A 25,915-nucleotide genomic window follows, 5' to 3' on the forward strand; every position below is an offset into this window, starting at 1 on the left:
TAGCAGTCAAACTAGCTTGCAACTCCAAAACTGCAGAAAAACAGGTGAGTATAGTAGCAATACCTAGACGAGCCTCTAGGGACACTGCAGGAGACTCTAAACAAGGCCATATTAACTCATCCAGAGTACAGGGTGCAGAATCAGTATTTTCCTCAGAACAAGAAAGGGACTCACAAATGTCAGTGCGAGTGGAGATCATGTTTTCATGCATGGTACAGGGCAGACTCAGAGAAAGCTTCTCTGGGCAAAGCAAAGAAGCTTCAGCATCAGATTCGCAAAACCGAAGCGCTGTCTCACTCTTAGATTCGGCTAACAATGTCAAATCCGAGGAGTCAGAACGCAAAACTTGCGAATCAAAAATCGCTTTAAGTTGTGAAACTGACGCTTCCATAGCGCAAACCTCCGCAATCTGCGGGGCAGACTGTAAGGTGTTGAGGACAGAAACACTGGAGCAACTGTCACCAGGCAACGGGCCCTTACAGGTGTGAACAGGGTGAGAAAAAGCGACAACATCAGGAAAAACTTTATTAGACATATTAATTTTACTTTTGATGCTGCATAATGTAGGAATTTTCCCCATAGCAGGATCACAGACGGAAAATCTTAAAGATCTGTCTCTAAATGACAAGGGGTCCCACACATCCTTGAGAAAACTGGCACATTCATGCTGATCACAATCTGCAGGAACATCAGAGAAACAGGCATCAGATCGCAGGGACTCAAACTGCACGCAGTCAGGAGAGAATCCTCCAGGATTCGCACAGGAATCAACCACAGTGGCACACCCACTCATTTCAGAGAGCACAATGTCACGACTCACATGCTTTACCCCAGAAAGGCAGGAACAATCATCCGACAACGATGTCTCTTTATTGGAATCAATTGGTTGGTGTGTGTGCAACTCATCCAAAATCGTCTGCCATACATAAATCACCAGATCCACATCACCCTCGTCACATTCATCGGAATCAATCAAAAGGTACATAGAATCGAGACAATCATTCAAGACATCTTCGCTTTTTGCGATGTAAAAATCGCAAAAGGCTTTCCAATCAAAATCAAATTCCTCCATCAAGGCCCCAATGTCCCATGAGGCAAATGGAGGTTCAAACAGGCCAGTATCCAGATAATCTCCATATGGGTGGAGTTCAGGAACAAGAACAGACTTTTTAACTGCTTTAATATAGTGTGCGATTCTACCTATAATAGGATCCACAGAAGCTTTGGATTGGGGCAAAAAACCCGGAGACTGAGCAACATCATTATCATACCGAATGGTTTTGCACATTTCAGACTTGACAGAAATAACCTCTTTATTTGTGGTTGCTAGGGGCAACGAATCTTTTGGCTGACAAGCCAAATCAGCAGATTGGCCTGCAAGCACCAACTCATTAACATATGGTAATGACACAGAAATGTTGCATAAGCTAATCTGATCAGCATAATGCACTGCAGGAAAAAACTCATAGAAATAACCTGGCATGCAAGTTCCAAGCTTACGAGAAAATACATGAGACAGAAATCTGCGAGGGTTATGTCTCAGATTTTTGTGTCTGGCATACTCATCAGCCCACACGAACAGATCCCCTTGGAAAACATTGTAAGCAATCTGACCACTCCAAGTGGAAATATTGGTGGCCTGAAATTCAGGATTTGCCAAGAATCTGAAACATTCTGATATAAACTCATCTCTGGTTTCAGAGTCCAGTATCTTAAACCTCTTAAAGCCACAGGAGCCATATTTGACCAAATCATACAAATCGGAAATTCCCTCTACACTGGGAATTTCGGTTGGGCTGGTCATACTGTAACGATTGTGGAATTCTCTCCGTGATCAGCGCACAAGACGTGCGCTGACACTGCGGAAATCCTCCACAAGCGTATAATTTGCGGGAACCCAGCAAAAGGTGCAATGCACCTGTAGAGGGAAATTCCTGTCGACAGGGGGAGCTGTGGAGTGCAGAGGAATGGCTACTCTGCCCTGCCACACACGCCAGACAGGAATTGCACGAAGGGAAGAAACGCAGGGCACGATAGCCCTGAAAGAGAGAGATCAAAGCGACAGAGAGTCTGCGTGTTCACCAAACTAGTCGCCACCCTGCGACGATGAACACACAACCATGAAGACAAAGTGAGAAGGCAATCGTCAGAGATGGCGATTGCTAACAGAGACTCAAGACCGAATAAGCACAGATGAGGAATGGATGTATGTCCACCAATCTAGCCGTCACCCTGCGACGGCGGACACACAACAAAGGAAATCAAGTGGGAACGCAATCGCAAGAGGAGCGATTGCGAAAGAGAATGAGCACAGGGACAGATTGTATGTGTGTGCACCAAACTAGTCGCCAACCCGCGACGGTGCATACACAACAGCAGATATGAAGTAGGAACGCAATCGTGAGAGATGCGATTGCCCGAGGTGACACAAGGCTACAGCAAGGCAGAGCACGAGAGTAGCAAAGGCACAGCAACACATACAATGGGAAGATAAGGAAAATAACAAACGCTAGCTAAACGCGAACACCGCACTCATTCGCAACAGTGCACGCGTTTATGCGCGGTCTCCGCGTGATAAGCACAACAGAGACAAGCACGCCTAACTAACCACGGACAGACAAACATGAAACAGAGGACGCGAGCGCTTGCTTAACGGTTACCTCACCGAGCCTCCAGCAAGCGTTCGTAGCAGACAAGACAGATACACGAAAACAGGAATAAGTAAGCGATAGGATCCACAGCACTAGCACAAGAGGCTAGTGCGATCCAGGAAGACAGAACAGAAGGATCCACAGCACTAGCGCAAGAGGCTAGTGCGATCCAAGTACAGCAAGAGAGTAGCAGACCAGAAGGATCCACAGCACTAGCGCAAGAGGCTAGTGCGATCCAGGAAGACAGAACAGAAGGGGCTACCAGTAACAACCGCTGTTCCGGTTAGCACCCAGACACACAGAACGATATCCTGTCGACCACCGCTGGGACAGGACAATCGCAACAGACAAACAAAACAGATATGCAATCCTAACTGCACTAGGGAAACCTGCCTAGTGCAGTCCCAGGATTTACTCTAAGCTAATCTTCAAACAAAGAGCAAGGCTGACACTCCAGGCGAGTGTTACACAGGAACTAACCCTTATGACCAGCAAAGGACTCTGGGAAACATAGCTCTTTATATTGCCAGTCATCAAAGGAAGCAGGTAGCGGATTTGCATAACGAGTGTATCCAAATTCCTCAGCAGCAAGCTGCAATACTGACAAAAGATCTCTCTTCCAGAGACCTGCAGAATGCAGACCTGAACAGTGGTTAAAAGGCTGCCTGCCTGCGCAGGCAGCCAACCGGATCCTCACATCCCCACAATAGGTAGTCAGGTGTCCCCCAGCAGGAGGGGAGCAGCGCAGTGGAAGGAGAGCTGTGAGCAGCGGTGGAGAAGGGGGGCCATCTCCCCCCCCCCTTCCCTCACCTTGGGGCTCTCCTTCCCTTGCTCTCCCCTCCAGAAGCAATGTGCAAGCATCCGGCAGCGGGCGGGACTTACCTCTTCTCGTTCCGGCACGAGCACTCCACTGCCGCTAGACTGGTCTGTTCCAGAGCAGCGGCACGCAGATCCAGCACCGGAACGAGGAGAGGTAAGTCCTGCCCACTGCCGGCTGCCCGCACATTACTTCTGGAGGGGAGAGCGAGGGAAGGAGAGCCCCAAGGTGAGGGAAGGGGGGGGGGGTGGCCCCCCTTCTCCACCGCTGCCCACAGCTCTCCTTCCACTCCGCTGCTCCCTCCACACATGCCAGGGTGGACGGCGTCCACGCTCGGGAAATAGTATGTGGACGCCGTCCACCCATGTCCATGCCCCACTTGACCCCTGACTAACCTCCACTCTTCTCTGCAAAACACTAACCTCCCCTCTTGTCTGCCTGAACCTAACTTCCCCCATCTCCTCTGCCTAACACTAACCTTCCCTCCACTCCAGATTCCGCAATATCTGGCAAAGTGACATGATACAAGGCAAATAAAGGAATATGCAAAATCCATAATTTCTGTATGCTCTGCCCCCAGCAGTATTACATTATATCCAAAAACTCCAAAATTGGGGCTTATTGGAGCCAACACAGTTTTTGCTGTTTAAATAGATATCAAGTGTAATCTTATATGGTCTTCAATCTATGCAAATAGTAGAGTAACATGCACATTACACATGCAATTTACCATCCAAATGTCTGGACATGTGTTTCGCTGTGAAGCACCGCTTCCTAAGGGTCACACAAAGTAAATAATCAATTCCAGACATTAAACCAATGCAAGCATGTCTGTGATCCCATCCAGGGTTATAATCCCTGCCAAGTGAGTTCTCTTTTCTGGAGAGTGGACGCCATCGTAAATTGCACTTAGAGGGGATTACACTCCTGGATACTTTTGTTGGTTGGGGAGATCTGCATGTGTAATCTGCATATTACGTTACTATTTGCATGGATTGAAGACCAAAAACTGTGTCTACTCCAATAAACCCCAGTCTAAAGGTGGCCACACACCATACATTTTTTTTAATATTCAAGAATAGCAATCACATTTTCTGACTGATTGTAACAATTCAAAAATTTGACCAATTTACCATACACCTATGTTTAATTTTTCCCCAATCATGAATAAAATAATTGAAAACTCAGAAAAAATTTATTGAATCTGTACATCAAGTAATTGACAATCCATCACACACCTTACAATTCTTGATAAAGTTGGTCTGAAATTTCCAACATGTCCGATCTCTAAAAAGAAAGAAATAAAAAACGGGAAATCCGGCTGGATTTATCGATAAAAAAACAAGAAAAGCTCTCGATTTTTTGGGACAGCCAAGTAAGTATTGAATCGGCGAAAAATTGGATCTTTTAATTGTCTGGTGTGTGGTTACCTTTAGACTTTTAAAATAAAGGAAAAGCTGGAAAGCCATCTTGGACATTGGTCGGCCAATGTAGGATCTGAGATATATGTATATATATATATATATATATATATATATATATATATATATATATATATATATATATATATATATATATATATACAGTATATATGTATATATATATATATATATATATATATATATATATATATATATATATATATATATATATATATATATAGTGTTGACCTATTCCACAGTGCTTTACAGAGTTCATAATCATGTCACCTACTGTCCCTCATAGTGACTTACAATCTAATACCTACCATATATATAGTTGTCTGTACAGCGCTCACACCATATGATATACGCAATGATACGGTTAATAGTTCAAGCAAAAAAGAGAGACGGAAAGTCCACATCCAAGTTTCTTGGCAATCCTAATGACCAAATCCACCGCAAATGACAGTAGTATGCTCTCAGAGATTAAAAGTAAATTATACTCTCACCAGCGTTCAATAGCTGATAGCTTTATATATTAGCAAAGCTCGCTCAGAGAGGGTAGGAGGCGCCCAGAGTACTCGTGACACGGTGACAATCTAAATATCCTAATATAAAATATGGATATCTCAGTATATATAATAATAAGGCGCCCGTGTCCGTGCCTTAGGCTTCCAGTACTCCACTTCAGGCATGGTACTCGACCTGAGGAAGCGGGTTATACCTCGAAACGCGTTGTCATTTGTGCCAATAAAGTTTTCTCCCAAAACATACTGATGGACTACTTATTCAGGTAGGACCATTCTTCTCTATATATACTGGGATATCCATAGAATATTTTATAATAGGATATTTAGATCGTCACCATGTCACAAGTACTCTGGGCGCCTCCTACCCGCACTAATTTATGCTTCACCCCGAGCCAGGGGTTACTACCTTGGAAGGTGGACTTTGTTAAGGAGCAGCGACCATCTATACCTGGACACAAGGCCGAGTGGGGACGGTACTTCCCTACATGCGCATTGGAGTGCTTGCTTTTTGCAACCCACTTTTGTGAGTAAATTTGACTCATACATTGCTTTTATTACTCACTCACCTTACGGTACTGCACCAGATTGGGCTCCCGGTTTCCTCCCGTCCTTTTTTCTACCCTCTCTACCACGCTCAGATAGACAGGCTGGCTCCAGTGTTTTAAACTTCTCCCTGTATATAACTCAGAAGGAAATGGAAGAATACATAGCGTAATCTAACTTTTTGATAAGGTATAGCAATTCCTCCACCAGGCTTGTTCTGCACCGTGCTACAATCTTCCACAAAGTGTCAGTGCCCCAACATGCATAGTAGTTCAAGTAAGCGCTCACCAGATAACTTGGCTGACCCAGTACAGACAAGTACTTGCAAGCTAATCCCCACCATAGTCATACTCCTTCCGAAGTCTAAGTTCATTTTTTATCAAAGTGAAATCAGCTGGAAAAATAGATACTTGTTTGACTACAGGGCATTTCTTGAACTAACAAATATTGGCAGTGTATGTGTAATCGTATAAAATATTATATTTGTATAAATAATTTCCATTAATGTTAATTAATATGTTCTCAGGTAAAATAGTACTATAATTGATAAATAAAATTAAAATATAATCTCCCTTATTTTTCCATTAATAATGATTACCAATATGTACTGAAACTGAACAGTAGTTTCGTTTCAGACTATTCACCTTTGTGATGCTATAGACAAGCCCAGGTCTCAGAATCCCCTCCTCAGTTGCCTCTTCCTCATCTTTCTGCTTAGTGATCAATAGTAGGATTTGGAGCACTTTACTACTGTTCCATCTCTGTAAGTGGAGTGCATTACCCTGACCACAAAATCACTGGACATAGGGCACTGCGGAGGAAGACTACTCACGCTGTCACTGCTTCCCCACTCATCCAATGCATTTAAAAAGGAAAAGGAATGAAATCAGGTCTCCAGGGAGTGATAATTATAAAATAAATATGTTTTAACTTGCAGAAGCCCTTAAATCTATTTGTTGTCCAGTTATGCTTTATTCAGCAAAAACCACATTGCAGTAGTTGATGTGCAAGGAAGTTGTTGTCCTGTGATTGGCTTAAAATAAAACAAAGCTCTATTTTAACATTATTTACATTATTCTTTCACAAACTGGTTTATTTAAACATTTTGGTTATTTGCAAATATCAGGTTATATTTGTAGTATAATGTCACAGGTCAATCATGGCCGTAACCTTCCCAGTGTAACCATATTCATTTTTATACCTAGAATGTTTAACCAATTGAAGATATTTAATTCTTTCCTTGCCAAGCACGTATTAGGTACGTGTTGGCAGGGAAGTGCTCAAACTGCCAACAACGTACTAAGTACGTTAATTGGCAATTTGGCCCCGTGGAAGCAGCGGGCTGACATTCTTTCCTCCACTTGGGGGGTCCCTGCCTCCTGGAAGCGCTGGGTTAGCGGTCAAGAGTGTAATTGCTCACCGTTTCCTTGTTCCATGCTTCATGTTAGTGATGGGTCTTTTGCGAAATAGCCGGCTCTAAGAGTCGGCTCTTTGCTGCGAACGTCAAGAGTCGGGGCTCAGTTTAAAAAGAGCCGATGCCTGTGAGTCACTCACCAGTGCGCTCTGCTCTGTAATAAAGGGCGCTGAGTCATGCTGGGAGATGTAGTCCTCCTCTGTAGCTTGTAGGAGTGTATGGGGCGGAGCAGAGCAGCAGCAGCAGGAGGGATTGCCCTCAGAGAAGCAGCCTGGAGTGGTCATGGAGGCGGGGCGGGGCTTTTCTTCCGTATCTGAGTGGCTTCTAATGATATTAAATGAAGAGCCGTTTGAAAGCCATACGAGCCGGCTCTTTAATGGGAGCCAAGCCAAAAGAGCCGATTCTCTTAAAAGAGCCGGAATTCCCATCACTACTGCATGTCCCCCGCTGGCAGCAACATCCTCTCTACTTCCTGTATGACGTGTAGTAATCACGCGTCATACAGAGATCAGGTGAGGAGAGAGGAGCCTGCAGCCGGAAGGGACACTACATGTAGCCAGCGATAGGGTGAGATAATTACACACTGACTGCTGGGCTCCAGCCAGGCAGGGGGCCTCAGGATGGGGAACCTTGTGGAGGGAGAATTATGTTGGCTCCCCTCCCCGCAGTGACCCCCATACCTGCTACCAATACTGGGGGCTCCTATACCTACTACATATGCTGGGGCAACTATATCTGCTACCTATACCTGCTACCTATACTGGGGTAGAGATGTAGCGAACTGTTCGCTGGCGAACTTTGAGGGTTCGCGTTTGCCTGCACCAGGCGAACTTTTGCCGAAGTTCGATTCGCCCCATAATGCTCTATTGAGCAAAACTTTGACCCTCTACATCACAGTCAGCAGTCACATTATTGCCAAAAAACTTGGGTACTTCTGCGCAGTATAGGTGACTAAGCATAAGAATGCATTCTTCTGTGAACTAAAACCCCGGCTTTTAACTTAGCTGTAGGGATAACAGTTGTGCCTGGATGAGTGAATCTGTGAATGCATTTGTTTGAACATTTGCATGCGAGAGTGCAAAGGGTTAATTGATTTTTGCTGTTTTCTAGACACACCCCCTTCGGCACCTTCCTTTCCTTAATAACTTATTTAATGTCCTAACTAGAGGCGATGTGCCTGGATATATGTATTTTTTTCTTGTTACTGACCCCTGTGGCTAGGGTCTAATTCAGCGCACTCCCTCCTTCCCCTGTATGTGTTTGTCAGCATGCACACAGCTTATGCTGGTGTATGCGCATGGTGCACATGGACACATAACGTTAGCTCCCTTGTGCGATTGGTAAGATGCACTGTCTGTCCCAGGAGAGGACGTCAGGATGTGTGCTCCTAATCCATTGATAGGTTTGATGCAATGAATGTGTTTGCATGTCTGCACTATGCATGTTACAGGGCTAGAGTTAGGTCACCTATGTTTACCTGGGTACTTCTGCGCAGTATAGGTGACTAAGCATAAGAATGCATTCTTCTGTGAACTAAAACCCTGGCTTTTAACTTAGCTGTAGGGATAACAGTTGTGCCTGGATGAGTGAATCTGTGAATGCATTTGTTTGAACATTTGCATGCGAGAGTGCGAAGGGTCAATTGATTTTTAGTCTATAGAAGAAAGGTATAGGCAGGCACTCAGTGTGACCCAAGGATAAAGTACAGCAACTCTTGTTAGTTGTGAAACTGTTCCTCAGCAGATACTACGTGCTCAAGACCGAATGGCGGCAGTGTCATGGAACATATGGAAGAAAAGAGCTGGTCTGGCACTGTAGCTTTAATAAATGTCAGCAAACATACATGAGTGAAAACAGTGATGTGGCATACTGGTACATATGTTTCACAGGTACTTATCGTGCTGCTGCTGAGGTGAGGGAGACGTCTGTGGGCGCCAGTGGGTGCACGGCCGTGCACCCACTGGCGCCCACAGACGTCTCCCTCACCTCAGCAGCAGCACGATAAGTACCTGTGAAACATATGTACCAGTATGCCACATCACTGTTTTCACTCATGTATGTTTGCTGACATTTATTAAAGCTACAGTGCCAGACCAGCTCTTTTCTTCCATATGTTCAATTGATTTTTACATTATTGCCAAACACACTGCTCTCACTGCTGGAGGCCCCCCCCCCTCACTCCTCCAAGCAAGGTCCTTATGCCATTTCACTCACTTGTCTGCCTACACTAATTAGTTAAGGGACACCCTCCTCCCTCCTCCCTCCACCCTCCTCCCTCCACCCTCCACCCTCCTCCCTCCTCCCTCCACCCTCCTCCCTCCACCCTCTTCCCTCCACCCTCTTCCCTCCACCCTCCTCCCTCCACCCTCCAAAAAAGTAGACAAGACAAATAACATTTATATCATGCTTTTCTCCTGGCGGACTCAAAGCACCAGAGCTGCAGCCACTAGGGCATGCTCTATAGGCAGTAGCAGTGTTAGGAAGACTTGCCTAAGGTCTCCTACTGAATAGGTGCTGGCTTACTGTCTACTTTTTCTCTTGTATTGAGCATAAATGGTAAATGCTAGGCCAGCTTCAGTTAGTACTGTTGTGGTACAGTGGTTAGGGTGCTTGCCCACCACACAGTGAGACCTGGGTTCAAATCCCAGCCAATGTGAGTTGGCGTTTATGCTACAAATCCTTAAAGGGAACCTAAATGGAGAAGGATATGGATTTTTCCTTTTAAAATAATACCAGTTGCCTGAATCGCCTGCTGATCCTGTGTCTCTAATACTTTTAGCCACAGCCCCTGAACAAGCATGCAGATCAGGTGCTCTGACTGAAGTCAGACTGGATTAGCTGTATGCTTGTTTCAGGGTGTGATTCAGCCTCTATTGCAGTCACAGAGATCAGCTGGACTGCCAGGCAACTGGTATTGTTTACAGGAAACATCCATATCACTCTCAGTTAAGGTTCCCTTTAAGCAACCTAATGTTTCTATTGCATAGAGCATAAATAGTAATGCTAGGCCAGCTTCAGTTAGTACTGTTGTGGTACAGCGGTTAGGGTGCTTGCCCACCACACAGTTAGATCTGGGTTCGATTCCCAGCTATGGTATGTAAACTAGTTTTTGAAATAGTATAATTCCCTGGCAGATGAGACCCTCCTCCCTCCGGTAGGAGGGAATAGGTAGAAGGGTAGAAGGGTTGGAGGGTAGAAGGTAGTGTTGGGCGAACAGTGTTCGCCACTGTTCGGGTTCTGCAGAACATCACCCTGTTCGGGTGATGTTCGAGTTCGGCCGAACACCATCAGGCGTCACGCGTACCCTCGTATGCGTCATCACGTAGAGGACGTGAGGTCAGAGAAAGGGCGGAAGTACCACAAGGGTACTACCGCTGAACCGCCCGCTGCCCGGCCTCAACGCGTCTTACTCGGACTCCTCCTCCTCACTCACACCAGTGCCAGCCAGCCACTGCAGCAGCCACCACCGGTACTATTTAACTTTACGCAAACTTTTTAATGGGGAAGCGGGCAGAGGGGGGAGCGGTAGCGGAGGGGGTGGGGGGAATTTCCGAACCCCCCCCCCGCGATCGGGGCATGCTCCCCCCTTATGCCTGCGACCCCATAGGGGGGCCGTATTGTGGCATGTTCGGGTCCCCATTAACTTGCATTGAGTTCGGGCCGAACATGCCGAACATCTGGCCCATATTCGGCCTGTTCGTCCCGAACCCGAACATCCAGGTGTTCGCCCAACACTAGTAGAAGGGTAGGAGGGTAGGAGGGTAGGAGAGTAGGAGGGTAGGAGGGTAGGAGGGAGTCCCTTAACTAATTAGTGTAGGCAGATAAGTGAGTGAAATGGCATAAGGACCTTGCTTGGAGGAGGGAGGGGGGCGGGCCTTCAGGTATTAGAGCCCTTGAAACATGTTTTCTATCATTTTTTCAGCCAGTAGAATTTTTTCAAATTTTCAAAGTTCGCCTCCCCATTGAAGTCTATTGCAGTTCGCTAACTTTTTTGCGAACCGAACCTTTCGCGGACGTTCGCTAACAGGTTTCGCGGACGTTCGTGAACCGAAAATCAGAGGTTCGCAACATCTCTATACTGGGGTCACCTATACCTACTACCTATATTCGGGTACCTATATATGCTACCTATACTGGGGCATCTATTCCTGGGTACCTATACTGACTGCACCTATATCTGGCTACCTGTACTGGCAGCATCTATACCTAGCTACCTGTAGCCTACACCTAATTAGTAATTACCACAGCAACACTGGCATTACACATGTACTGTACCAATACTCTGCTGCCATGTGTACCAGTAATATTGCAGTGTGCAGGCAGCGCACAAAAATATTACCAACAGTACGCGAATCAGGCATAAAAAGAGATAAATCTTGAGAAAAATAGATGAAGGGAGATAAATCGTGAGCAAAATAAATAAAGAGAGAAAATACATCAAATATGTTTTGTGCATCAACCCCTGTATTTCTCAAAATACACCTTAAAGTTTACTGTATCTCTGCCTTCACTTGCAAACAAACAAAAACCAACTCAGCTTTATATATTACAGGTTTTTTTTTAAACCCTCAGGCCCCTTTTACACTTAATCAGTTGGTATGCGTCAGTGTGCGTTAGTACACGTTTGTGCGCGTTGGTACGCGTTTTTTCCATAGCAGTGCATTGGGAAGAAGATATCAGTTAAAACACGTTAAGTGTGAAAGGTGTCATAGGAAAACATGGGCATTACTTTGAAAATCAGTTTTATTTCAGTTATAACTGAGAGCAACTCAAGGCCGTGCAGAGGGTCTTTAAGTGGGGGGTGATCAAATTTAAAAAAAGGGGACTGGCAATGCCTTCCCCCACAAACACCTCCCCCCCCCCCCCCCCCCCCCACACACACACACACCTTTATAGCAGTATCAGGCAGACTTTGTGTCTCCTTCCAACCAACTCTTTTGGTGCTACCACCCTCAAATCAACAGTCATAGCAACTGATTAAGTGTAAAAGGGCCCTCACTGTAAGCTGGCCATACACTTTTAGATTTCCACCTTATGTTCCAAAACAATCGATTCCTTTCTAAAAAGAATTCATTCAGAAGGAATCGATTCCAACCATACACTGCGCATCAATTTTCAATAGATTCCAGCAGCTAATCGATTGAACTGCAGAGTTACCCTATTCAATGCAGTGTAAAGCTATAGGACATCAACCTGCCAATGCACTTGCCGCGCTCCCAATTGTTTAACATTTTCTATCCAGTCCGAACAATACTTTGGATCAGTTTTTAATTTAAAAAAGTATCAATCGATATGACATTTTGGGGGATTGATTCCTAGCAGATGAAACAAATCTGCAAGGAATTGAATAAGAAAATCGGTATGTGTATGGCCACCTTTAAACTTGGTTTACCAGAATCCATTTTTTCCTACCATATACTGCACATCAATTTCCAAAAGATTTTAGCTTAGAATTTATTAAAAATCTATCGAACTGCAGAGTTACCCTGTTTGATGCAGTGCGACGCTATAGGCCATCGATCTACCAATGCTCTTGCCCTGCCCCTGAATGTTTTAAATGTTCCTATTTGATCAATTATTTCAATAAATTTTTGTTTAAAATGGATCAAAAATGTATCGATTTTACTTTTTGGGGAATCAATTCCCAGCAGATTAATCAAATCTGCCAGGAATTGAATTGAAAATCGATGAGTGTATGATCACCTTTACTGAAAAAAAAAAATAATGGACGTTTAAAAAAGAAAAGAAAAAAGAAAACAACAGTAAACACTTAACTCTGGGCACCACCCAACACCTTTATACCTTGAAGACATGAGCGTAATGACGTAATTACGATTTCGCGAAATTTCACGTAATTAGTGTAATTACGATTATGGCCGTAAGTACATAATCGTAATGAAGAAGGATTTCGCGAAATTTCGCCTAAGCGTAATTTTCGCGTAATTTTCGCATTACAGTGGGTATTACGAAATTAATGCGTATGGTCATGCTCCCAAGCGGAAAAGTTGACGCATGGATCAATGTTAGGTAGCCGCCGACTTTAAGGGTTAATAGCAAAGCCCCCTTAAATGCTAAGAGCCTCAAATTTGGAGAATATATTAAGGAGATCAGAAGGAATAAAAGGAAAAAAAATTTTTTTCAAAAAGACCTTATAGTTTTTTAGAAAATCGATGTTAAAGTTTCAAAGGAAAAATGTATACATTTAAAAACCCGCCGACTTTAACGGTTAATAGCAAAGCCTGCTTAAAGTTTAGGAACACCAAATTCCCAGGGTATATTAAGGGGATCAGTGGGAATAAGAGGAAAAAAATTTTTTTCAAAAAGACCTTATAGTTTTTGAGAAAATTGATTTTTAAGTTTCAAGGGCGAAAATGTCTTTCAAATGCGGAAAATGTCAGTTTTTTTTGCACAGGTAACAATAGTGTATTATTTTCATAGATTCCCCCAAGTGGGAAGAGTTTTACTTACTTCGTTCTGAGTGTGGGAAATATAAAAAAAAAACGACGTGGGGTCCCCCCTCCCAGACCTCTTTAACCCCTTGTCCCCCATGCAGGCTGGGATAGCCAGAATGCGGAGCACCGGCCGCGTGGGGCTCCGCACCCTGACTATACCAGCCCGCATGGTCCATGGATTGGGGGGTCTCGGAAGGGGAGGGGCAGCCAAGCTTTCCCTTTTCCTTCTGATTTAAAGGAACCCCATTGGTCTGCTAAGGACCAATGGGGCTCCTTGGAGCCCAAATACAAAGATGCTTAGAGAGCTCTGAGCTATATAGCTCAGAGCTCTGTCGGGTCCGTGCAGGACGCTAAGTCCCCGCCGGCTCCCGCTGCCTTCCCCGCCTCTCCCACATGTCACCCACATGTCACCCACATGTGGGTGACATGTGGGTGACAGATGTGGGCGGGGTGGACAGCGGGGGCCGGCGGGTATTTAGCGTCCTGCACGGACGCGTAAGTGTATGCGGTGGCTGAGCGGCGAGTGACGTCGGGTGCGGCGTAGTTACAATGTAACAAAGTTGTTACATTGTAATAACTTTGTTACATTGTAACTGATAGAACATTTCCGAGGCTATTGCGAGGGATCATTTATTTAAAGGGACAGGTAAGTATTAATGGTTAATTAAGAATATTAAAGGACTTTTTTCGTGGTTATGTTTTTTGTTCAATTAAAACTATTAATACTTTTTCTATGTGTTTGTGTGGTTATTTACTTTTAACTCTTAAAGGAAATGGGTAAGGGGTACAAGTACCTCTATACTCATTTCTCCTGGGAGGGGGGGTGGGCATCTGGGGGACCCCTTTTTAAAGGGGACTCCCAGATGCCATCATGAACCCCCCCCCCCCAGGAAATCGCGGCCTCCACCTCCACCGCCCATCGGAGGTGGAGAAGAGCCCCTTGTCCTTGGATTGGACAAGGGCTCGGAGGGGGAGGGGAAAGCTTGGCTGCCCCTCCCCTTCCGAGACCCCCCAATCCATGGACCATGCGGGCTGGTATAGTCAGGGTGCGGAGCCCCACATGGCTGGTGCTCCGCATTCTAGCTATCCCAGCCTGCATGGGGGACAAGGGGTTAAAGAGGTCTGGGAGGGGGGACCCCACGTCGTTTTTTTTTTTATATTTCCCACACTCAGAACGAAGTAAGTAAAACTCTTCCCACTTGGGGGAATCTATGAAAATAATACACTATTGTTACCTGTGCAAAAAAAACTGACATTTTCCGCATTTGAAAGACATTTTCGCCCTTGAAACTTAAAAATCAATTTTCTCAAAAACTATAAGGTCTTTTTGAAAAAAAAATTTTTCCTCTTATTCCCACTGATCCCCTTAATATACCCTGGGAATTTGGTGTTCCTAAACTTTAAGCAGGCTTTGCTATTAACCGTTAAAGTCGGCGGGTTTTTAAATGTATACATTTTTCCTTTGAAACTTTAACATCGATTTTCTGAAAAACTATAAGGTCTTTTTGAAAAAAAAATTTTTTCCTCTTATTCCTTTTGATCTCCTTAATATATTCTCCAAATTTGAGGCTCTTAGCATATAAGGGGGCCTTGCTATTAACCCTTAAAGTCGGCGGCTTTTTTATACGGGAGCGTTACGGTTTAATGCGAAATTACGGTATGAACGAAACGCGAAATTACGCGTTGAAAATTACGCTTACGGTATTTTCAATTACGATTTTAATGGCAATTACGCTACCGTAATTTCGCATCGTAATCGCAAATTTCGCATGCGTAATTATAGTAATGCGAAATTACGAAAATTTCGGCTCAACTCTACACACTATACACTGATCATCAATTGAAACTGAAAGCGCTCTGTTACCTTGTTATGAGCTGGTGATTGCACAGACAGCTGAAGTATGCATGGTCACAAAGAGTCAGAGTAGACTGAACAAATGAGGAGGAGGATGCAATTGCATTGTGATTTTGACTAATCGCAAAAGTCCTTTATGCTGCAATTGCCCTGCATTTTCTGCTTGAGTTTCTAGCATCCAGTGAAAATTGCATAACACTGCAGTGTAAAAGAGTCCTTTGGTTTTTAGTCTTCCCATGGATTACCTGGAATATGTGAGGATGCAGGATAGAGATTTATCTAATTTTTACTTAAATATTTATTTTTTCAACCAAACTAACTACTATGTCACTATGTATATTTATGTGTGGTCCTGTCCACAAGCAAGAGGTTTTTTTCTCTGCTAATCACACATCATCACCACTTCGCTAGCTCATAGTAAATCGGTTTCTTTCTGTAACACATGTCTAGAGATTGATTGCAAAATATACTTTTTTTAAATTTGTTCTTTATAATATATAAATACATGGACTCCTGTGCACTATGCAAAGAGAAATTCTTATTATCTTATTTCTTATTAGAGTAAAATCAATTAAATGAATAAAATTCACAGTGAAAAAATGGTCAAAGATGTCTCTATCAAACATTAGAAAACACACCCTTTGCTGTCTTGCAAAATATCCTGCGAGCAATCTCTCACATCATCCACACCACCATACACACTGCGAGATCTCGCACAGATAATTGGACAGAAACAGGGATCACTCCTGCAATGTTCCTGTAGATACAGCCTCCTTCTGGCTCCTAAATCAAGATAAAATGTATACAAACACCAATATCCATGTGTAGATAGCATAAGACATCGAAATCCACTTGTATTTTGGCAATCCTAAATCGGTTTCATATCTTGCACAGTTAATATAAAGCAGCACAATAGCGACATTCGATAGGAGTGTATCTCCTGGTACTTACGGCTCTACTCGATTAGCGTGTCTTACAGTCCAATTCGCGGTGCTCTATCAATCAACTAATGTCCTAGTGGAGCTGCGGCATCTGTACATGGGCTGGGGAGACGGAGAGATTCGATTCAGACCTACTCGACTGCCGCGGAGCCCCAGCCGGCAGCTTCCACAGTCAGGAGTATAACCATAGGCGTCCGCAGAAAAATTTCCGGGGGGGGCAAAAAAGGGGGAGGAGTACCAAAGATGGGTGTGGTCATGGACCCGAATGTGGGTGTGGTCATGGGTGGAGCCACATTTACTTAAATGATGGGACATTATACTAGGACAGTGGTGGCAAACCTTTTGGAGGCCGAGTGCCCAAACTGCAGCCCAAAAGTCACTTAACTATCGCAAAGTGTCAACACGACAATTTAAACTAAATATAAACATTTTGACTCATACATGAACAATATGGAAAATCCAAGTTTAAAATAAACTGTGAAGATAAACAATTTCATCCATCCTACTCCTGAAAAATGTATTATTTTAGAACCTCCCAGTTTTTTTTTCTGTTTTAAAAAGCTAAAAAAGTAGGTTTAATGCTATTGTCTCATACGATGATGATTCAGCTTTTCCCATAGTCTTGCAGTTAGCAATCATGTGACTGCCAACAAGACAAATTCAGCAATCATCGGCCCCCATCAAGACAAATTCAGCAATCATGAGGCCCCCAACAAGACAAATTTAGCAATCATGAGGCCCCCAACAAATCATGAGGCCCCCAACAAGACAAATTCAGCAATCATAAGGCCCCCAACAAGACAAATTCAGTAACCATGAGGCACCCAACAAGACAAATTCAGCAGTCGTGAAGCACATAAACAAGCAGCATTTCACATAAATAGGCAGAATGCCCCCTTAATATGGTAGACACCTCTCACCTGGAAATACTGTTTTTGGCTGGCTTGGGGATGATGTTTGGGCTGAAAGGTCTGACATGGATGCTGTGGCCTGGCTGGTGGTGATGCTGTGGCTGGGCTGGCGGTGATGCTGTGGCTGGGCTGGTGGTGATGCTGTGGCTGGTCTGATTGGCGGTGATGCTGTGGCTGGTCTGGCTGGCGGTGATGCTGTGGCTGGTCTGGCTGGTGGTGATACTGTGGCTGGTCTGGCTGGAGGTGATGCTGTGGGTGGTCTGGCTGGTGGTGATGCTGTGGCTGGGCTGGCTGTGATGCTGGGCTGGCCTCACTGGCGGTGATGCTGTGGCGATGCTGTGGCTGGTCTGGCTGGTGGTGATGCTGTGGCTGCTCGGGCTGGCAATGATTCTTGGCTGGCCTGGCTGGCGGTGATGCTGGACTGGCCTTGCTGGTGGTGATGCTGGGCTGCCCTGGCTAGTGGTAATGCTGGGCTGTGCTTGGCTGGTTGGGGTAAATGCTGGCCTGACTGGTGGTGATGCTGTGGCCTTTTTGGCAGTGATTCTGGGCTGGTTGGCTGGTGGTGATGGTGGGATGGCTGGTCTGGATAATTTAGGTAGTTACAGGTGCCCCCCAGTTTAAGTAGTGACATGTGCCTCCAAGTTTAGTGACAGGAGCCACCCTGTTTAGGTAGTGACAGGGCCCCAGTTTAGGTAGTGAAAGGTGCCTCCTAGTTAAGTTAGTGACAGGAGCCCCCCCCAGTTCAGGTAGTGACAGGGATCCCCCAGTTTTGGTAGTGACAAGTCCCTCCTAGTTTAGTTAGTGACAGGAGCCCCCTAGTTCAGGTAGTGACAGGTACAGCTGGCGGCCAGGGGGGGGGGTCAGGCGCCCCAATTTGCCCGATGTACGAACGCCCATGAGTATAACAGTAGATTCGGTCTGTTGCTGTACTTGCAGTCCACAAAAAGAACCAAAAGCTGCGCTGTGTGACATCATGGTGCCAACTACCAAACACACCTATGCATTTGAAGCGGGATACGCCTCTCTTCCTCAGGGCATGCCCTCATGAAGAGAGGCGTACAGCAACAGACCGAATCTACTGTTATACTCCTGACTGCGGAAGCTGCTGGCCGGGGCTTTGCAGCAGTCGAGTAGGTCTGAATCTAATCTCTCTGTCTCCCGAGCCCACGTACAGATGCCGCAGCTCCACTAGGACATTGATTGATCGATGGAGCATTGCAAATTGGACTGTGAGACACGCTAATCCAGTGGAGCTGTGAGTACCAGGAGATACACTCCTATCAACTGTACAAGATATGAAACCAATTTAGGGTTGCCAAAATACAAGTGGAATTCGATGTCTTATGTTATCTACACATGGATATTGATGTTTGTATACATTTTATCTCAATTTAGGAGCCAGAAGGAGGCTCTATCTACAGGAACATTGCAGGAGTGATCCCTGTGATCTGTCCAATTATCTGTGCAAGATCTCGCAGTGTGTATGGTGATGTGGATGAGGTGTGAGATTGCTTGCAGGATATTTTGCTAGACAGCTATGGGTGTGTTTTCTAATGTTTGATAGAGACATCTTTGACCATTTTTTTACTGTGAATTTTATTCATTTAATTGATTTTACTCTAACAAAGCGAAGAATTTCTCTTTGCATAGTGCGCAGGAGTCCATGTATATATATATTTCTCCTATTTTAGTAAGACTGTGGGTGTTTGCTTACTATCTCTCCTAGCTGCCTAATCACATTATTTGTACTACAGAGGAGCGCTGCAATTGTCTGATTTTACTTTTTCTTTATAATATTTTTTTTTCTACTCAGTAACTAAATAAATATTAATAAGAACTTGAATTCTAAGTATTTATAATACATAAGTAAATATGTAAAGAACACTATACATTGCTTTTCATTCACAAGACAGTATGAAAAAATAGCTCTGGAGAGCGAACAGTCCAAATAGCAAGGCACGTGGGTGAGAGGGATGACTTGTAGAAACATGCATTATGTACACATTTATGGGGATTTTTATGTCACATCAGTCTGTAAAATGCACTCTGTGTCAGACAAGATCCATTACTCCATGCTCTGGCCTCAGTCCTGACCTGTACTAAGACTCTCAGTGGGGTCTGGGAAAAACCTATCTACAGCCATTTAAGTGGAGCCTTCAGTCTCCTGAAGCCCATTCTTGTCCTGCAGTACATTATATAGATAGCATTTAGCGCCTCTAAGCCCTTATTTATCAGCATAGCAAGCCTCCTCGGGCCTATTCTGATAGACTTTGGGGGTGGGCAGCTTCCGCCCACCACTGTATCTCCTGGATGAGGGCCGAGAAATCAATTCTGCTTAAGAACAGAACTGTCCTAATGTGCTTCTTTATAATTACGATTATTAGTAATTACGCGCTCATGGATCGTGCCCTTTATAGCTAAAGCTCCTGCCTGATAGATCAATATTTTCCAAGAAAAAGCATGGAGTGATGGATTGCCTGGCTGCACTTTTTGGTATGTTGTCTGTCTGCTCTGTTTAGACACAGCGGGTGTGGAAGGCAAAGCCTTGTGAGTGGAACTGCACCATTCAGAGCTTCTGGCAAAGGGATTGAAATATTAGAAACCTGTTGGCAGAGTGAAGACATTTGGTATTGCATTCCTGTACTCCTCTAGCCATTAATATTTGCTGGATGTTTTCAGATGTTTACAGCATACAGAATCCATACTGAAAAATATATATATATAAAACAAATGCAATGCCTTCACTAGTCATTTTGTAACTGAATGTTGTTAAAGCCCAGTTTCAACATGTTTTCATTCTGACCTCCCTCCCCTGATGTAATAAGTAAACCCTCCCCCCCTTCTTGGTGCATCACTATGGGTGAAGATCTGGGGCCCCAGATCTATGCTGGGGTGCCCCAGATCTTGGCCCCTGGAACCCCCAAAGCAAAGTTGTGCAGTCTCCGGAGTTCGAAGACATCTTCTGTTCCAGACTTCCCCCCTAGTGTCTGAGAATTAATCTCTTTTTCTCCTTAGTTTTCTCCTAGGAGGTAAAGGTATGCTCACATCCTGGCAATACAATGCCTTTTAGACAACCAGAAAGCAAGGAAATACTCAACATAATTTTGACCGTACATTTTCACCTACTTTTTGGTACTTTTTTAATTACATAGTGCCGAAAAGTCATTATAAAGAGAAAACTTATCTCCCAGGAGAAAACTCAGAAGAAAAAGTCAGTTGCATATGGGCCCTGAGCTCTAGATTCTCAGACACTGGAGGAGGAGCGCCCATCTGCAAAACTCCCCTATATGTTCACATTTGGGGGCACACAATCCCACCATTGGTGCAGACAATCATCGATTCAAAAACGCTCCTACATACAGTATTTCTTCACCATCCAGTCATGTCCTGACTGCTCCTCCTGCAAGGTCCCCTTCCTAAAATGCATCCCAAGAACTCTTTCATGTCTCCCACATTATCATGCTCGTCGTTACCACATCATATTTTCACAATCCTCCTCTCATCCACAATAAATATTGGTGGGGATGTCTGAGATGGCTGGAAATTTCAGGGATCCTAATAATTTTGAGACAGGGAGGGGTCATATAGGGAGAAAGTAAACTTCAGCTATGTGGAAACTGTAGCAAAAGTGTACACTTTGGCATACAGAATTTTCCATAATTCTCATCTTTCTGTTGGTGTCATTTTTGCTCACTGCTTATTCAAAAGCCTGCACAAAGCAGGAAGCAACATTTTTATGTTTTCTTATTTATTCTTTCATGACGCACTCATTACACAGAGCAAAAAACACCTGAGGATTGCTGGGTTGCAAGTTGATGATGTCACAATTCTTTGCCAGAAAAAAAACATCATGCTATACATAAGCAGCCCAAGAGAAGTATTTCATAGCTATGTTGGCATTGTAAAATGCTTTAATTATATTTTATTCTGTGTAATGAGTAGCTCATTGCAGAATAAATTAAGACATGCTACAGTCTATAGGAAATGTGACTCCTTCTGTCCTCCTTTGTGCCTTCTTCTGTCCCCCTTTGTGCCTTCTTCTGTCCCCCTTTTTTGCCTCCTTCTGACCCCTTGTGTCTCATTGTCCCCCTTAGCCTTCTTTGGTCCATCTTTGTGACTGTCCTCCTCCTGTTCCCTGTGCTGCCCTTTGTCCCCATGCCTCTTTATGTCCCCTTGTGCCTCTTTCTGTTCCCTGGTGCTTCCTCTGCCACCCTGTGCATCCCTCCATTGCACTGTGCCTAGGCTCTTTCTGTCCCCCTTTGTGCCTCTCTCTATCCCCCTGTGCTTCCTTATGTTCCCTTATGTCACTATCTGTGTCCCCCTCCTGCAATCCCCCAGCCCATTGTGTAAATGCAGAGAATAGTACAGCAGAAGCTGTGCTCTCACCTCCCTGTCAGAGACCAGTGCTGTGCCTGTTTGACCATCCTGTCTGTCTCCCTCTAGTACTGGTTCCTCACTTTATTCAGGTTGCATGTAATAATGTTATATGTGGTAGGAGACGCTGGGCACTAGCTCGAGCAGACAGGCAGAAGCACTGCACTAGAATCCAGCAGAGAGGTTAGAGCGCAGCTTCTGCTGTGATATACTCTGCATTTACACACTAAGCTGGGGGTGTGCAATGAAATGTGACAGGGTTGGCGGGTTGTTTGTATCTCAGGTACTGTATTAAGCATCTACCTTGTACACCACACCACATGGTCCATATTCTTTAGTGTGTGTGTTTTTCTTTTTTTTTTTTTTTTTCTTTTTTTTTTGTGGGGGGGGGGGGGGAGGGGAGGTTACATAGGACTTCTTGCCTGGGATGACAAAAGGACTAGAACCCCCCCCCCTCCCGAGGGCTGCAGCCACTTAGGGCGTGCTCCCAAATCAAGGGCAACAGCCTTAACCAGTACACTATCCATCTGAAAGCCGCCTATATTTAATGTGACAGTAAATGTGACATGTGACAGTACTTTTTTTGATGTCAGTGTATTGTATACAGTCCCAAAGATAGGCCACACTAAATCCTTAAGTGTCAGCAGAATTGTGGGACAAAGTATTGACATACTATACTTCCTCTGTTGGCCTCAAAGCTGAATTAAATGCCTTCTCCCTAATCTCCCTTTTGTAAGGCACAGTGTTTTGACTCCATGTTCCATCCTGACTCCATGTTTGGACTGTGGGTGGGGGATACCCCACACATAGGGATTTTATTGGAAGGTGATTGAGATTGACAATTAATGTGTACATGTTACAAACTATTTTACTGGCTTTTATTATTCTTATAAATAATATCTAGTAATGGTTATCTAAAGCTAAGCTTATCTATCTGCTGGCTTTTGTCTTGTTTTCAGTTCCTCTTTCACTCAGGAGGGTGAGTTTCATGCAGCCTCATGGATGATACAGCAGTGGTGCAGTGCTGTCATTCTCCATTGTTGCTTGATTTTTGAGTATTTGCACTTGTGTATACTGTATGAGCACTTTTCTAAGGAGGGTATGTGTTCCCAATTTGTTCCTGAAATATCTTTGACTAGGCTGTTGCAGTACATAATTGGTGTATAAATTAGCTTGAGACTTCAGTAAATATTATTATCTACCCAAATTGCTATTGTTTCTGCAGCAGAAAAAAATTATTACATTGAATAGTACAAACAGCAGTGCATACCCCCAACTTTTTGAGATCAGAAAGAGGGACACTTAAGGCGCACCTCTGCCACACCTCTAAACACGCCCGACACACCCCTAGTCACGCATACGTTAAAGATTTCCTAAGAAAAATATGTTGTTTTATAACCACTTGACCACTAAGGGTTTTTTTACCCCTTTAGGACCAGAGCAATTTTCACCTGTCAGCACTCCTCCTTTCTTTCGACAATAACTTAATCACTACTAATCACAAAAAATTGATCTATATTTTGTTTTTTTCGCCACCAATTAGGCTTTCTTTGGGAGGTGCATTAGGCTAAAAATTATTTTATTCTAAACACATTTTAATTGGAATAGTAAGAAAAAAATTGAAAAATTCATTATTTCTCAATTTTCAGTCATTATAGTGTTAAAATAAAACGTTCTACTGTGGATAAAATACACACATTTTATTTGCCCATTTGTCCCGGTTATTGTAATGTTTAAAATATTTCCCTGGTACAATGTTTGGCGCCAATATTTTATTTGGAAATAAAGGTGGATTTTTTTCAGTTTTGCGTCCATCACTAATTACAAGCCCGTAAATTAAAAAAATAACAGTAATATACCCTCTTGACATACATATTAAAAAATATAATTCACTAAGGTAATTATTTATGTATTTTTATGTACATTTTTGTTTTTCTATACAAAAAAATGTTTGCATACTATGAGAGTGTGTGGGAGGGAATCAGTTAATTTTAAATGTAATGTAATTTTACTATTTGGACTTGCGCATTATTTACTATTCAAATACGTAAGTACATGAATAGGAAGTAGTGCATGGCCCTGTAACTCTGGAAGATACAATGATGTAGGCATCTAATAGATGCCGGCGTTCATTGACACAGGGGACTTAGATTAATGAATGGAAACTGCTTTCCCATTCATCTCCCCGCTAATAGGCAGTGACAGTAGCGCAGGAGCACGAGCGGGAGTGAGCGGTGGCCACCCGTCGCTGATGACGACTATTCACGGCCCTGGGGCTTCAAGTGAAGTTTTCCCAGGCCGTGGTAATACTGCACCTGGTGCAGTACATGGTTAAGCCACACTGGTCTGGTTTATTTTCCTTCATATTAACATGTAAAACTAATAAATATATCAATTTACAGGATGCAAATAAAGTTTAGAGTCAATTAAATACATTTTTTTTAGCAGAAAAATACATTTATTTACACAGATCTGCACATCAGTCCTGAAAGAGGGACAAATGAGGAAGAAAGAGGGACAGAGGGATTGGGCTCCCAAAGAGGGACAGTTGGGAACTATGACAGTGTACTGTGGCAGGTGCTGTACCTATTATAATCCAAGAGAATTTATCTGATATGTCTGAGGTCACAAATTTTGAATTTTGATTGGCTGCTTTGAGTTACTGCTCTTGTGATTATCACTTGTCAATGAATTAGCCATAGGTTTCGTAAAGACTCTCACCTATGTGCTGCATTGCATTCTTGACCCCTAATTTGTGGTTGTGCTAGTGAGGAATTAATGAATTTCCTCATTCTGTTTATAAATTGAGGTATTATTTCCTTAAACTCCTTTCCCACCACAAAACTAACCTTTTTCCTCAAAGCCATAATCTAGCTAAAATGACAGTGCTTCTTACCGGCAGCAATACATTGATGGTTAAATCAGTTTAAGTGTAGTCATTTTCTATCTCTCTCTCTCTTCACTGTGGTACAAATGTAAAGCTTCTATCCATCTAAAACCACTGAAGTGCATAACTCGGTGAGATGTAATTAACGGTTGGCTCCATCTAAAGACCCAAAAGGTCAAAATCTCCTCCCTTCTTTACCACAAAAAGTGATTTCCCTCTTTGTACTGTACTTAAGGCCTGAGGGGGTAGAAAGCCCAAAGTAACCAAGGTCGATATATTATTTTTTTCTTGCCCTCATTGAGAGAAAAGCTTCATTTAAAGTTTCAGATGTGGTAAATAAGAACTGTAAATAAGGCTTCTTGGGGATGCTAACTTGCTCAGTCAGCTACTTTCCTGTCAGAAGCCATATACAATGATTTAAGCACCTTTAATATCAACAGGAAGCATTTTAAAACTACTTGATATATCCAACCTTTAATGGATAGAGATATATACTACATATAATGTAAATACTCCTTTGCCATTTCATATATAAAGCCGAACTGCTCACAGATTAGCAAAATGGAAGTCTTCTGCCATTTTGTGTTGCATCTGAGAAACATTTCTTAGCTTTTATCCCTGTGTTGTAAGGACCGCAGGGAATAACATTTAGTAACAGTAGTCTAATTTTTTCCTGTCATCCGCCCCTCAAGCTGGAAGCTCATGAATGGCCATCAATTTTCACTAAAGACACATAATGGCTGCACTTTATGGTAATTGGGGCTAAATTAGAGAAGGCCTAGGCCTCTGACAGATGGATATTGTATGGTCTTTAAGACAAAATGGAAGAGACGGTCTTTTGGATTGTAAAATTCCTTTGCCATCATTTTAGCCTTAGGCTGCGACAACCTGTGTGGACATTCCTGCATAAGAGCTTATTTTGGGTAGATATCAATAAACCTATAAGATAGTTTCAACAGCTGGGAATAAGTTGTTACGCCTCAGAACTCAACTAAAGACCATGAAATCTCTTTGCAGTAAAAACGTGCACAGATTTAATTTGTTTACATGATAATTCACTCATCTGTAAAAATCTTCTGTAACTTTAAACTGCACAGCTGCTATCTACCGCTTTCTTCC

The sequence above is a fragment of the Hyperolius riggenbachi genome, chromosome 9, assembly GCF_040937935.1.
Source record: "Hyperolius riggenbachi isolate aHypRig1 chromosome 9, aHypRig1.pri, whole genome shotgun sequence".
Taxonomy (NCBI): Eukaryota; Metazoa; Chordata; class Amphibia; order Anura; family Hyperoliidae; genus Hyperolius; species Hyperolius riggenbachi.